The sequence below is a fragment of the Mauremys mutica genome, chromosome 7 (assembly GCF_020497125.1).
Source record: "Mauremys mutica isolate MM-2020 ecotype Southern chromosome 7, ASM2049712v1, whole genome shotgun sequence".
NCBI classification, from domain to species: domain Eukaryota; kingdom Metazoa; phylum Chordata; order Testudines; family Geoemydidae; genus Mauremys; species Mauremys mutica.
In genome coordinates, this window is record NC_059078.1 from 13,918,948 (window position 1) to 13,935,718 (window position 16,771).

At 40.4% G+C, this 16,771-nt stretch overlaps 1 protein-coding gene across 2 annotated transcripts in view; it reads left to right on the plus strand.

The window, feature by feature from the left end:
• The window catches only part of CNTN4 (contactin 4), a 669,413-nt gene that overhangs the window by 416,489 nt on the left and 236,153 nt on the right, over positions 1-16,771 (plus strand). The window lies entirely within an intron of this gene.

Genomic DNA, 16,771 nt, shown 5'->3' on the forward strand with positions numbered 1-16,771 from the left:
GTCAAGCCGGGCCTTAAAAACCTCTAAGGATAGAGATTCCACCACCTCCCTAGGTAACCCATTCCAGTGCTTCACCATCCTCGTAGTGAAATAGTGTTTTCCAAATATCCAACCTAGACCTGAGACCATTTTTTCTTGTTCTGTCATCTGCCACCACTGAGAACAGCTGAGCTCCATCCTCTTTGGAACCCCCCTTCAGGTAGTTGAAGGCTGCTATCAAATCCCCCCTTACTCTTCTCTTCTGCAGACTAAAGAAGCCCAGTTCTCTCAGCCTCCCCTCGTAAGTCATGTGCCCCAGCCCCCTGATCATTTTCGTTGCCCTCCGCTGGACTCTCTCCAATTTGTCCACATGCTTTCTGTAGTGGGGGAGCCAAAACTGGATGCAGTACTCCAGATGTGGCCTCTCCAGTGTCGAATAGAGGGGAATAATCACTTCCCTTGATCTGCTGGCAATGCTCCTACTAATGCAGCCCAATATGCCGTTTAGCCTTCCTGGAAACAAGGGCACACTGCTGACTCATATCCAGCTTCTCATCCATTGTAATCCCCAGGTTCTTTTCTGCAGAACTGCTGCTTAGACAGGCAGTCCACAGCCTGTAGCAGTGCATGGGATCCTTCCTTCCTAAGTGCAGGACTCTGCACTTGTCCTTGTTGAACCTCATCAGATTTCTTTTGGCCCAATCCTCTAATTTGTCTAGGTCACTCTGGACCCTAATCCTACCCTCCAGCATATCTACCTCTCCCCCTAGCTTAGTGTCATCTGTGAACTTAATGAGGGTGCAATTCATCTCATCATCCAGATCATTAATCAAGATGTTGAACAAAACTGGCCCCAGGACCAACCCCTGGGGCACTCTTATGCTGATCAGATCCTAGGCTGAAGTGAACAGCACTTCATAGATTTACATCAGGTGAGGATATACATCTTTTGTGTATGTTATATGTACTGCTCTGGTAGCCATTAAGGAAATCAACATTTACAATGTGTTAGTATCTGAGAGGCATCAGTTACTACTTCTTCGAAGTTATTTTCCTATGTTATTTCTCAGAACCCACAATGAAGTATCTATTAGTAAATATTCACTATTTTTTTAAATTGTAACCATTGGATATATATTTGCAGTTTAATATATATGAAATTCCTCTGAGATGATATTATGGGTATATTGATATTATAAAAGGGTTAACTAAAACTTTATACATTTCCTCTGAAAGTTTATGTAGATGTGAAAGGAACAAAAAAGAGAGAAAAGCAAATTAAAATTAATCAAAAACACTAAACTGAAATTGTTTCTCAATTTATTTTCAGTTAATTTCGTGTGTGGACAAAACTGCTTAACTGTGGGATGTTAATTGTTCAAGGGTCAAGAGACAGGATAAATAAAGTGTCAGCAAAGTCAACACTTAACCACATTGTGGCAACTTGGCTATTGCAGTTAATTCCTAATATACGGTAATGCTATAACGCATGTACTCTGCAATAAATATTTGTTTTGGTTTTATTTTTATTGGAATTATACTTGAATATTCTGCACTTAGCACGATGTCACATATACCTTGCAACCTTCTTCATTCATCATGTTTTTTTGAATGCTGTTTGGAGTCCATCTTTATATTGGTCTTATCTACAGAACTGAAGTTTCTCAGATCTAGTTTTCATTTGTAGTCAGCAGAAGATGTAAGTTTCTTAATAAGCACTTAGCATTAGTATTGTTCTATATACAGACTTCCCACAACCCTTCCCAAGAGCTCCTCTTGATTGCTGCTCCGACATGAGGGCAATGGCTAAATGCTTCACTCTGGCCTTAGTTGAAGCTAGTGGGGGGCATGGAGAGTGTTGCCCCTCCATTATGGAAACCTCGGGTAGGGGTAGAAGTTGCCCCATCCCCACATGTGGCCCCATTGGCAGGACTGGAGATGCCCCCCCAAATATAGATGTCAAATTACACCTATGCTGAAGCTGTAGTGGTTCACGCTTTTAGTTCACACAAATTGGGGCTTGTCCAGTATCCAAGCTCCTGTAGCCTCAGTGCCTCAGGATGAGCTTTCTCTGACTCTTTGTGTGTGTGTGCTACACTTTCCCCTCTGTGACTGATCCACGTAAGATGTAAGTCTGTCACCGCCCCCTATTAAGTGGCATGGCTTTTAGTTCAGGCTATAGAGACTCATGGCTTTCAGCTCTGGAGATCCCCAGTTCAATCTTCTGTGTTGGCCAAAATGATGGCCATCACATTTTCATATTGTTTGGAATGCCAGTATTTTCTTCTATTTACTGAGATACATGTATATACTGTCTTTCAAGTGGATGTCCCCATCACCACAATGCAAATCCCAAAAAGCAAGGATATAACAAGGCATAGGTAGGCCATCGTTAAGCCATATACTTATACCATAGCACAGTAGCACTGACAGTAACAAGACTTCACATTGTCACAAGGGAGCGCCTGCAACTGATAAGGAAACATGCTACCCACAGCATAATCTCTCTCTCAGTATAATACAAATCTTAATTACAGTCTCAGGAACATTAGCAAATATGCAGGTTTGACATATATAAACAAGTTATGCCTGGAGTGGGCTATATGTTTACGTGAGAAGCATGAGTCCAAAACTTAGGTTTGCCTCTACAATACAGGAATCAGTTCATAAAGCACTGAAATGCAGCTCCTTTTTTGTTGGAACCCGATAGTAAAGTAGATAATTAGTGTTTGGCATACTGCAGAACAATGTGCATGTATGTGGGAGAAGGTGTGGAGCTGAAGGTGGAGGCATTTTTTGGCAGAGATCCCAGTAAAAGCCCCTATTTCACAAAAGGGACATAGGATCATTTATGTCAATAGAAAAGGCAGGACTGGTAGTCTCAACGATCATTTCCATTTGCATCTTCGATAAGAATCTTGCTGTTTTAAAATATTTGATCTGAAAGATCATTTATAAATAAAGCAGAGAGGTGTGTAACTATCCTTATTGCATTTTGTAGTTGTAAAGAAGTCTGTTTATGTCAAACCTGATGTTTAGACCGCCAACCCAACCATGTACACCAAAGTCATGTCCATTCTATTTAGAATATGCTTATGAACGTTTTCAGATATAGTATTGATGCCATATGTTTGATCTGTGTTCATTGCCTTTTTACTGAGAAATCTTAGGAGATCTCGGTGTGAAGATGTATTCTAGAAACAGTGGCTGTAGCAAAATTAATGAGCATTGAGGTGTTAATGACACCATGTGTTTATATGATAATGCTGCTGTTGACGTGGGTCACCAGTACTATGGTATTATTTTCATTAAGATTTAATGAGATATTATCATTAAGCCCATTCAGCTTTCACAAGTTAAATGATTTTTTTTTTAAATTAAATTCTCTTGACTATGAACTAGTTGTTGGCAATCCTCTAAATGTGTTAGACTTTTCTTCTGCTAACAACAAAATATTAATGGCTCTGATACCTTTCATTTTAAATTCTATTTCATATACAGCAGGTTGTGAAACAAACAGGTCAAGAAAAACCCTTCTGAACATCTTTGATTTTCTGCTCTTTTCTGAGCATTGTTCTAATAAGAAAGCAGAGTGCAACCAAAGCAATCTATAAATAGTTATTCTTATTTTAATTACTTTGTCTGCAAATTCCTCATTATGACATGGAATGGCTTACTTTTTAAATAAGTACAGCATAAAGTTAAAACTAACGCACTCAGACTAAATAAAAGACTACTTAGAAAAGTTCTTATTTGTCATCAAGGCATTTAAAAAAATAACCTGTAGACTCTGTGTAGTGCAGTTCTCAATCCAGTATAATCCTTTAATTTCAATATAGAGAAACCTATTATTTAAATTGTAATGAAAAAAAATTGGGGAAGCAGTGCGTACATTTTGATTCCCTACTGAGCTCTTCTCTCATTGAATAGGAAATTATATTTTTCTTTAATAGTCTTTCTTTTAGCTTCTATAACTTGTAATTTAAAAAGAAAAATACCTGAGACACACCGCTCTCAAACTGGCATGTGACCACCTGATAAAACACTGCAGGTAGTTATAAATTCTCTGACTAGTAACGTAGGTGTATTAAGATTCTTCAGCTTTAGTGCCTTGTGAATGTTTTGTTTCATGTGTTAATCCTAGTAAAATATGTCAAAGGGTAACATTTGTTACTTTCCATTGAAATTCTAGTCTATGACTTTGCTTATTTCTTAAGAGATTTTCTTAACATAACGTCCTTCATTACAACATCAAAACAAGAGCTTCCACAGGGGGCAACTAGCTGTGTTCCATCTCTTGAGATACAATTATTCTGTGTTTATCCTTAATGCCTTGGGGGTATGGTGATGTAGGAAATCCTCTATGCAGCATACAAAAGAACCTCCTTATTTGTTAGTGCTGAAAATAGTCTTGCATCATACCTAGGTATCAGTTAATAACTGTACTGTGCAAAAGTTCTACTTTGTCATTAACCTGGTTCAAAGGCCTTTGTAGATTTGATAGACAGCTGTACGTCTATAATAATAATTGGAGATATACCTATCTCCTAGAACTGGAAGGGACCTTGAAAGGTCATTGAGTCCAGCCCCCTACCTTCACTAGCAGGACCAAGTACTGATTTTTGCCCCAGGTCCCTAAGTGGCCCTCTCAAGGATTGAACTTTCAACCCTGGGTTTAGCAGGCCAATGCTCAAACTGCTGAGCTATCCCTCCCCCCTTACTGTTGTCTGTTACTCTCATGCTTGTTTGTAAATAGTTTAGAAGGAAAGACACCTTTTATCTTTCCTGGCTTTATGTATCTAAACTAAAGCAATTGTTCAGGTACTGCTGGATTAAGTTTGAAGTGTAACTTGAAGTATGTGTTTGAAGTATCAGCATCAACATTAATAGCCTTTCCACTGGATGTACATCCCTTGTGACAAGAAGGACCATGAATGGGATCCATCTTGTTGGATGCCTGAACAGAGAGGTCAAGGTTTGAATGGACCACTGAAAATGAACAACTCTTTCACCTCTACAGGTGATACCACCAGGTTAGAGTTGAAGCATTAGGAAGTTTAAATTGTCAATGCTATACCAGGTATGTGGATGACATCTCTTTCCCCGTGTCATACATCTTGACAGCTTTTATGAGCGCTACATTATACTGAAAAATGGGGTAATAGTGATCATGTTTCTATATTATACAGAGGTGTTGTGAAGATTAATTACAGTTTATAAACCCTTTTGAAGATTCAAATATTTATATTATATGTGCAGAAAGGATCCTAAGCACTCAGATACATTTTAAGTTTATACCAGTAGCTCTGTGGAAGTCAACGGAGTTACTCTGAATTTACACTGATGTAACTCAAGTATCAGAGGGGTAGCTGTGTTAGTCTGGATCTGTAAAAGCAGCAAAGAGTCTTGTGGCACCTGATAGACTAACAGACGTTTGGGAGCATGACCCACGAAAGCTCATGCTCCCAAACGTCTGTTAGTCTATAAGGTGCCACAAGACTCTTTGCTGATGTAACTCAGAACATTAAATTAAATGTTGTGTTTTTGTGTGGGATTTTGTATGCGTGTGTTTACATTCAGTGGGTCCAAGTTCTCAAGTCCCTCTACAAATGGAACACCAATTAAAGTAAATGGGCACGTGAAAGGGTCTGTAAGATTGTAGCCCATAAAAGAAAGAAATGGTTGATGGAACATTACTGGACACTTGTGAAAAATTTCTTGTGCCAAAAGCTACTTTGCTCATACTAAGCAGGCATAAAGGAAGACTGTAAGCATATACCCCAATCCCAAATAAGGTATTGTAAAGTGTAAAATCCAGAGAGAGTGCTAAAGAAAGTCCTCTTAAGATCTAGTGTTCACAGGTTTTCCACAAATGATTCAGCATTGTGTGTAGCCATTCCAAAGGTTGTCCTGGCAATGTGTGCATTAATTATTGTACATCTGAGGAAAACTAAAGTGCCTTATAGCTGCTTCAGTTTTAGGTCACAGTCGCTTTAAGATTGAGACCCTGCTCCTCAGACAGTGTAAATTTGTGTAACTCCAATTACTTCAGTGGAGCTACGCAGCTGAGAATCTGTCCCCATGTCCAAACAACATATATCAAATAACATAAATCCATTTATACATGGTAGCAACTTGGAGATTATAACACTGGATCCTGTTTAGAGGATTGAACATTTGGGAGAAGTGGGAAAAGCTAGTGAAACTTTCACAACTGCCCACAACCACACGCCATCCGTTTTTGAAGCTATGATGTGATATATGTTGGCCAGAGCATCTGAAGAGGGAACTTGATATAGTGAAGAACAAAATCATACAAACTTTGCTTTGATGTGGCATTGGGACATAGTAGTATAAGAGAGGCTTTTGGCTTTCCAAATCAGTTCTCTTTAAATTCCAAGCAGACGGCTGGATTTTTGTGGTGGTAGGCAGGCATTCTGATCAATGAAAAATCAAAGAGACAATTGCAAGCTGCTGATGCCTAGGTTTGCACCAATGAATGAATGAATGAAGATGAGGAGGTTGCCATTCCCTGGCAATTCTTCCAATTGTGTTGAAATCTGTGCATAAAAATATTTCTTTATTGTGCCTGCCTTTGTTGGGCTATAGACTGTAACTGCTGTCAATAATAAGAGAGGGCAGGATGCATGGTTTAATTTAGGGTGTAATATACCAGCCTGGTTTGTGTTATGAAGCAAGCGTTTAGAAGCTAAATTTCTCTAGCATTAGAATGTAATAGAAGGGACATAAGTAGTAGAGCTGGCTGGAAAAATAAGAATCAAGCAGAGTAGAGACTTTAACCTCAGTCTCCCACCTCTCAGGTAAGTGCCTTAACCATTGGGTCATTGGCTATTCTGGAGAGAGAGAGAGAGAGAGAGAGAGAGAGAGAGAGAGATTTTGATTGATTCCATCATGGATCTGAGGAACCTTCTCAATGAAATTTTTGTCAGAACCAATACTTGGTGAATTGGCATTTTTTAATGAATAAAAGTTTTGTCCAAAAATTCCCGGTCAGCTCTAATAAATAGATACACTTCACCCTCCAAGTTCTCTGGTGAGTATCTCCCTCCCTTATGGTGGTTTTCCCCACAACTTACTACAGAAGCTTTTCTATTGTGAAAAAAATTTGCTCCTGGGCAGAGACCTGGAACCAGGGGCGGCTCTAGGCACCAGCAAACCAAGCTGTTGCCTAGGGCGGCCAAATCTAGGGGGCGGCAGGCTGGGCCGGTGGACCTGCCGCAGTCATGCCTGCGGGAGGTCCACCGGAGCCGCGGACGAGTGGACCTGCCGCAGGCATGACTGCGGAGGGGGCGCTCGTCCCGCGGCTCGGCTGGACCTCCCGCAGGCATGACTGCGGCAGCTCAAGCGGAGCCGCCGGACCCGCGAACCGTCCGCAGTCATGCCCGCGGGAGGTCCGCTCGTCCCGGGGCTCCGGTGGACCTGCCGCGGGAGCTCAACCAGAGCCGCGGGAAGAGGGACCCGCCGCGGGACCGAGGAAGGGCGGCGCAGCACACCGCGCTGCTTGGGGCAGCCTATTTTCTAGAGCCGCCCCTGCCTGGAACGTCATGTTTAATATGTAGTACAGACATACTCTGAGTTACGTACATCCCAAGTGAGGGAGTTATAATCGAGCTATTGACAGCCTTCTCCCTCCAAAGCATAAGCATATTGGTCCCACTGGTAACTTAGGTATATAAAAATATATGAATATTATCCAAAGTAATTGTAGATACAAGTAAATCTTGGGAAAGACTGTGCTTTTCTCCCTTGTGATCCTTCCTTATTCTTCTCTTTATTGAAATTCAATAGGAAAAATGCAAATCCCAAACTCTTTTTTTGGGAATCTGTTTACAGTTTAATTCAATTGCAGTCTTTCTATAAAAGCAGCTGTAATGTCAATAAAAGGGGTCTGTTAAAAGTGTGACTGTTTTCAAAATGATCCCATATAATTTTAAGGGATTAAAACATGAGGGTAAATTGATTTATACAGGGAACAGAAAGGGCTTTCTCTTCAACCTACTTCTTTTAATCTTTGCTTTGCTAGATCAGATCATTGCTGGTTTTCTCAGCTGTTTTAAGCATGATCTAGGACAACCAACGTGAAAATAAGACGACCTTACTTTCCAGGTATTGCCAGGTATTTTTCCAAAACTATGATTGTGGCTCCAATAATTAGAAACAGTCCGTTTAATATACCATTTACTTGAGTGATTAAACCAGTATTAAAAGGAGAGATTAACCTGTGTGAAATAGGGAGAGAAGAATCTAATCGAAATGGTGAGCCCCTGAAATCATTTGAATCTGTATCCCTCCCTGTCATCTCAACAGGGCCTGTCCCTCTCTGCTCCCTTTTTGGACTTTAACAGTCTTACCCCTCTCTGCAACCCTCACTCCTACCTGTCTTTAAAAGAGCTTCTTTATACAACACAGTAGGTGGCCACCTGTCAACCAGGCTTGGCCAGTCAACTCATTTAAATTTGTTATGCTTCCTCTTCAGAAGTGTCTCCAGTTTAGTCGGCTGACCTATTTAACAGCTACTGCTACACTGCTTACTAGCCTGCCCCCCTCTTTTTGTTTTAAAATTAAACTTTACATTGTTCTGTTAAAAAAAATCATCTTTCCATTCCATCCATTACATGGTCGAGGATGTGACTATAACACTAACATGTAAACATCAAAGCCACTATATAAGAACAGACATACAACAGCCAAAGGGTGAGATTTTCAAAAGAGCCTAAGTGAGTTAGGTACCAATCTCTCTTTGAATTGTCAATGATGCTTAGGTGCCTAACTCACCCAGACTCTTGAAAAATACCATCCAGGCCTGATTTTCCCACCACAGGATACAAGCTGCCTATTACCCCTATTTTGTGATGGTAGAACTGGGGCCTTTGCTCTTTTACGATGTCTCTTGACCATTCCTGCATAATCAATTTACTGAATTAACTTCAGTTCCTTTAAAAAAAAAAAAAACCTCTCCCTGCTGAAAAAGAGAAATTTCAGTACAGTATTTATTCAATACAGTACAGTTATTGTGCTCTTACGATAATTATTTATTATTTGTAACACAATAGCACCTAGGAGCCCATTATGGCTCTGGAGTGTATTGTGTCAGGTGCTGGTACAAAAATGGTCTCTGTCCCAAAGAGTTTACAAACTAAGTAGAAAATAGTTATACATTTAACTTTTATAATATACATTTAATTCATATATGGCTATAGTTATCTATCAATAATTGAAGCACCACTCAGTTTTGGAGAGGAAAACCAACAGAGGATCCCTGGAACAGTTACACTGGTCAGTCTTGAGCCATGAAAGATGCAGTCAAAACAGAATGGTAAAGACTGGGAGTTATAAAACTTGGTTCCACCCCCTGGGGCCTAGAATGAGAGAGACAAGTGTTTATGCCCATCAAAAAGCAGCCAGACGTCTTTAAGTTTGTTTTTCTTAGGTGGGGAGGGGAATCAGGGTTACCAGAAGTCATATTACAGTTCATTGGTAAATCTGTGGGAATGTTAGCACAGAATTACCTTCAAGTACTTTTAACCAAATCTAGAAGAGAGAGAGAGCAAGAGAGAAGATGAAGACGAAGAACCCAAATCAATCACTCAGACAGTGCATGCTTCTTTAATCATAAAATGAAATACAGCCATGGAAAACACTTCCTTTTTGACAGGTGGGTATGATGAAATTTCATCACACTCACTCACTGGAATCCTGTTGTTATGTCCTCCCAAGAGCACTGTTTTAAGTGCTCCTATTGTCAAGACAAAATATGTAGGTAGAACCACATGGATTTTTATTGAATTGGTTAACTAGCATTTTACTCTTCACTGTGTATAAATTTAAAAACCTGCTTTTGATCTACTATTAGCATTAAAACATGCATGTTAAAATTAACAGCACTCTCCTTTTAAAAAATATTCCCAAGATTTCCATAATTGTGCAGCAGCCTTGCTTATACTGGATACAGCCAACTACATATTTATACCACTCACCAGCTCACAATTCTTACATGTAAGCGCTAGTCCTCTTAAAATGTTACCACTATAAACATCCAGGGCCTGGTGTATCCTGTTGCCTTCATTGAAGCAAGACCAGTAGTGCTGTTACTCTGCAGTATTGTGTCATGTTTCCTGCTTTATTTACAAAATATGCAACTATGACATAGAAAAATGTATTTTGGCTGCTCTGTTAGGTAACAGAATACAGCACAATTGCAATCTAGTGAGTGCAAATTAGGTTCCACATCCTTCAGTTAAAGAAACATGCCAGACAGATTATCTAGTATTTGCTCCTACCCAGGAGAAGTATTTAATTACTCATAGGTAATTTTATCTGCTTATTCACAAATATTTGAGAACTGAATCCCTTGCCTAAACCTTTCTGTAAATAGCAGGATAAAAAGTTGGCAGGAATCAGCTTTACTTCTGATGGTCCTGAGGTACTTCGACCTGAAAATAAAAACATGAGGCTCTCCACCGAAGTTGTGATTGAAAGAGAATTCCTTTCACTTTGAGGATTTCTGCAAAAGGTTGTTCTCTTCAATTAGTTTAGAACCTGTGCATATATGTTAAGAATTCACTTTAGCTTTCTAACCATTAGATGATACAGGGATTAATGGTTACTCCAGTCTCCAGTATTTTACAGACTTGTGTAAGGTGGTTATTCCATAACTTTTATTGACTAATGTTTTCTTTAGTGGAAAAATAGTCTTTCTAGCCTGGCTTTTGTATAACACTTTCCTTTCCTTAAGAACCCTCATGTTTATTATCTAGAGATTTTGAGTTTAAGGCGCTCAGATAACCTAAATTGTCATGAAAGCACCTAAAGAGACATGAAGACTCTAAGCTAGACAGGAAGCTGTTATATCAAGATAACTATAGTAACGCCTCACTTAACGTTGTAGTTATGTTCCTGAAAAATGCGACTTTAAGCGAAATGATGTTAAGTGAATCCAATTTCCCAATAAGAATTAATGTAAATTAGGGTGTTAGTTTCCAAGGAAATTTTTTTCACCAGACAAAAGACTATATTTTATATATATACATACACAGCATAAGTTTTAAACAAACAATTTAATACTGGTACACAGTGATGATAATTGTGAAGCTTGATTGAGGTGGAGGAGTCAGAGGGCGGGATATTTCCCTTACTGCTAAATGATGAAGTAGCAATGGCTGAGCCCTCAAGGGTTAACTTTCTCACTCTACAAGGCAGCAGTAATGGAGGGAGATGTGCACAGTTCCCCTTTAAGTACACTGCCTTGTCTAGCCTGATTTAGGGTGTATTGATAATATTAATTTGGATAATATGGGAATTTAGTTTATTAATGTATTTTATTTGATGTTAATAATAATTATTATTATCAGTATTAATTAGTATGGGTTTTAGGCTCGCCAATCTGTTTGATCAGAAGATACAAGTTCTTGTCCTGAATCAGGCTCCACAGAATTTATAAAGGACCCTCGGGGTATGACAGGGAGCTCACACTGGGACAGATATAGCCTTAAAGACTTTTTATTAAAATCAGTAATAGTAAGTAAAAGGTAAAATACTTGAGTTACAAAGTTACAATTGCATTACTGCTATTTAAAAGATACCAGGGCCGCCCAGAGTGGGGGGCAAGTGGGGCAATTTGCCCTGGGCCCCGCAGGGGCCCCCACAAGAGTTTTTCGGGGGCCCTGGAGCGGGGTCCTTCACTCGCTCTGGGGGCCCCGGAAAACTCTTGCGGGGCCCAGGCCTCTGGAGCTTCTTCTGCTCCTGGTCTTCGCCAGCGGGGAGTCCTTCCGCTCCGGGGCGGGTCCTGGAGTGGAAGGACCTCCCGCCGCTGAATTACCACTGAAGCAGGGGCCCCCCGCCGTCGAAGATCCCAGGCGCCCAGAATCCTCTGGGCAGCCCTGAAAGATACATATGAGAATATAGTATTATATGGAACAAAGCTTTGGTTAATATACACACACCCTTCCTTGATAACCTGGTGGTAAGAGACACAGGACCAGCCTTGCAGTTCAGGTTTCTGAATTCTTGAGTGAGGGATGCAGTGCTTAGAAAATGCTTAGAGCTGTTAAAGCTGACTAGGGTTTACTTGACTATCTTAAACTTAAATCAAAACCTAATAAACAAAGAATAAAACTTAGGGAAACCAAGCTTAGCCTAGTTCCCTTGAAACTTAAAGTTTAAGAAGAACAAGTTTAGCCTACAAATAGTAGCAGTCATCATAGATAGATAGAGTGGAAGAAGTAAGTGAGAAATGGAGATAGAGAGAAAAATGGAGATCTAAAGCTAGTAAGAAAATGGAGATAATGGAGATACTCTATTGAGGTGGTTACCTCTTTTATAGGGCAAATGCCGGACCTCCTTCCTCTTATGCCCAAATTTCATTCCTCACCGACAGAAATGTTAGGGTACACTTACCCCGTAGGCTAGTATTTATGTGTGTATTGGTCACAGGTATGTACGCACATCAGTCTCTTGTGGTGTACTTGTTAAGTCTGTGGGAAAACCCCCTATGCCATTTGTCATTGTTGATCAGTCTAAATAAAAGGTCATAGACATAGGCATGGGTACTCATCTATTTAGGTAACAAGATATAAATCAACTTTGCCTTCTGAATAAAAGGTCTTAATATAGATGTGCTAACTTTGCTTTAGCTTAACATACAGGATATGGCCTGTAGGTCTCTTGCATTACAGCCAAACTTACTTTAATATAAATCTATAAACCTAATACAATATATCAAATAACAAGATATTTATGCAAGCAGGTTAGTCCTATAGGCTACACTTGTTAATTAGATCAGCTTGCTGAGACCATAGCTGTTGCAAGCTCCCTCCGTCCTGAGCCCTGGTATGTCCCCCCTGCTCTATGGAAGATGGGGTAAGTGGGGTGCAGGAGCAGGGGGAAGGGGGACACCCTGACAGCCCCCCTTTCTTCCCTCCCTCCCTTCCCCCCCCCCTTGCACAGCAAGCAGGAGTCTCGGGGAGCAGCTCCAAGGCAGAGGGCAGGAGCAGCACGTGGCAGTGGGGGGAGGGACAGCTGCAATTGCTAATCTGCTGGGCAGCTGCTGCACAGGGAACTTAAGGGAGCGGGGAGCTGATAGGGGGACTGCCAGTCCACCCTGGTTCCAAGCAACGGGCTGCTATTCCTGCAAGCAGCAGACAAAGCAGGTAGCTGCCAAACGACGTTAGAAGGGAGCATTGCACAACTTTAAATGAGCATGTTCCCTAATTGATCAGCAACGTAACAACGATAACCGGGACGACTTTAAGTGAGGCGTTACTGTACTTGAATTGTACTAAAAAATGAATAGCAAACCAGGACGGTCCCTAGAGAAAATTCATAACTTATCTAACAACATTCTTCACTAGAGAAAGCTCCTGAGCGATCTTCTAGAGTAGCTCAAAGTAAAGTTCAGTGCAATAATGCAGCATGGAAGTTGCATGGATTGCTGTGGAGAGAGCCAGATCAGATAGGAAAGGCCACATGCCAGTGAAAAAGATGTTCTTGGTTATCAGACCCAAATGATACTTTGGTAACAGAAGTCTCCAAGGGTGCCCACAAAATCAAAACTGTTTGACAAAGAACAAACATACTTTCTCAAAAATAGAGGCAGGAGCTATTTGTCAGCCCACAAGCATCTTGTCACTCTTGTCAAGACTTAACCACAGCTAGTTTACCCCGATCCAAGTTCCAATCCTCTAATGGAGGAGGAGCTCATGAGAAACTTGTTAATAGAATAATTTCTGGTGTATACAAGCAATAAGCTTTGAGTTACAAATACTCAAGGCCACAGTTCATCAGATATGGAACATGGCTTGAACCTCAGTGTAGTATCTGTGACAGACCATCAGCGTGGCTTGTGAGGATGAAGAATAGAAAGAAGATGGTTAGAAGCTATTGTGTAAATGGTTGAGAATAATGACATTCTTGGAGCAGGCTACCAGCAGCAGAAAAATCTCCCTTAAAAAAATAATGAATCCCAGTTGGGTCCCCCTGTCATTGACTGACCTCCCCAACTTGAACTACAAAAAGCCCTGACCTGGAAGAATTAATTATAAAATGTGCAGTAATTTTCTTGAAACTGTATGTTCACTAGAGATGTGCCTGAACTCTGATGTAAAATAAATGTACAATGCTATTGAAAACCAAACAAAACAACTGACCCCATTTTAGTTTTAATGTGTTAGTCAAAGATACAGATTTGATGAAGTCCGACTACAATTAGTAAAATTTACTGTGAAGAGTAGTACATGAATGGGCGCACATACTTCGGAACAACTTCCAACTTGACCTTCTCTTCCTCCTCCCCACAAATATGACAGAGCTTACATAAGCCTGGGCATAAAATTTCTGTAATACTGTACCGTATTTGTTTAGCTTGGTTCTCCGTATGCTAGTGGAGGAGGAGCTCATGAGAAACTTAATAGTGCATATAAGGAATAAGCTTTGAATTAATTAGGTAGATAGCATAATACCCTCAATTTTTACTGTATGTATGTGTGGGAGAGTGAAGAAGGTCAAAAGGGAAGAAATAACCAGCAATTGAAGAACCAAGTTTCAGAGTGTGGGTTTGGCTTGGTTCTGATAAGTCCCAAAAGTATGGATGTAGTGTTCAAACTCCAATGATGTTCTAACAGTTATGGGAACAACCCAAACTCATAAGAAGAGGCGCATGTAAAAGAAAAAAATAGATTAAAAACACTTCTAGATGCAACTTCTTTAATTCCTGAAATAAGCAAAAGTTTCAGTGGAGTTTTTAACTTTGACTTAATTCACCTATTGCTAGCTGTAAAATTCATACAGCTCGGCTAAATAATAGAAAAATTCATTCTCCAGCTGCTTTTGAAGATGCATATTTATTCCTGTTTCTCTTCCTGAAGTTCTTTGTATATTTTTCTTCATCCTATAGTACCGCTACAGGTATAGCTATAGTTAAGGGTTGGTATTTCGAAGTTCCCATTATACTCCTGTATTTCCATGGATGTACAGCATTACTCTAATGATTTCCTCTAGGCTCAGACTTAACTAATAAGACATCAGCACAGGACTGATTTTGTTTTTTAAACTACTTTTCAGAAATGTCCCTTGAGCAATTCCTAACTTTCAGAAATTGAAAACAACAAATGACTCGGTCATTAATAAATATGCTGTGGGGCCTGTCTCTCCTTGATAACTTATCTCATGTCAAGGGACTTAGAGATGTCCCCTTGTGTTTTATGTATTCTTAATATGCATTGTAATTATACATTGTATCATTGTATCATGCATTGTATTCGGCTAATATAAGTAATCCTAATGGAGTAGTGTGAATATATCCGCTTATTAGCTGCGGTCAGCTGTGGAGGACCAACTATATGGAAGGTTGGTGTCAGAACATTTGTGTCAGTAATCCAGAAACTCTGTGCTTTTGTCCTGTACTGAAGAGAAAGCATCTGTGATCATGATCATAGTGTGGAACTAGAGGGATGACACAAGTTACAGTCTAATAAAAAAAATAGAGGGGGGGGATGGAAAATGTTGATACGGTTCATTTGACATTTTAAAAATGAAACATTTTAATTTCTCAGGCTAGATTCACAGGGAGACTGGGGTAGTAGCAGTGACCCTCTATATCCGATAGCCCAGTGGTTAGGGCACTCACCTGGGATGTAGCAGACCTACAACTGAAGCAGGGACTTGAAGTCAGGTGTTCCTTCTCCCAGCCTAGCAGCTTTTCTGGGGTGGGGCACTCTTGGTACCTGTTGAAGGCATTACATTTTGTATAACTAGTTAAAGATGAATTGGAGCAAGGGCTGTCGTTCCCACCCCCAGGTGAGTGCCCAGCTCCAAGGCTTTAGAGTCATACTCATTCTCCCTGGCTCAGTGAATGATGGACTCTGCTCCGTGACTTTTGAGTAAAGCCCACTTCTATTGGGCTGGAGGTATGTTTAGCCTTGTCTTTGACTTTGATTCAAATATTTCAGACACTTAATTTACTCTCTTACGGTGATCTGTCCATTCCCACATCCATTTCAGTGCTGGAACCCTTCCACAGCTAAATTAACACTGGAATAGCTTTATTTCTTCACATCCTCAGAGGCTAAGGAAAACTATGGATTTTTTGTGGTCCTGTTACTGGTGACAAGGTATATCTGACACAGTGTCAATTGGCTCAATGATGTACATCACCTGTTAGACAGTTCTCTCCACTCCACAGCTGCTTACACTCAGCATAACCGTGATCTGTAGGAAGTGAAGGAGAGACGAGAGAAGATAACTGGGGGAGCTGCTTGGAGTATGGTCTTTTGTAGGCCTTTGTTCAGAGTTGCAGAAGTGATGTGACTGAGGTCAAGAGGGATTGCTTGTACTAACCTACAGAGACCACCAGCAACCACGCATCCAGGTGTTTGCCATTTTACTAAGATGAGTGCCTCAACTTGGTAATACTCCCTTCAATTATCTGTGATGAATTTGTTCTGTTCTCCATGGCTAAAATAGATCAGCTGTGGGTTGGTGTCGCCAGACCCTTTGTCTTTGAGATCTGTGAGTATGATGATATTGATCCTCAAAGGATTCAAATTGGTTTATGATGAGAATGCTCATGATTGCATGTCTGATCTTGACCCTCTTGGTTTCTTAAAAGCAAGCGATGTGGCTGTGGTGCAGGCATTATCCACAGTTCTGTTAGCAAGGGAAGCATGCCAAGCATCCGTAAGCATGCAGGGGTTGGAAAGCCTCCTCCATAAAACAGCTCTTTATGCAGGATTGTTAACATTTTTTTTTTACTGTTGCGCATCACACCAAAAATGCC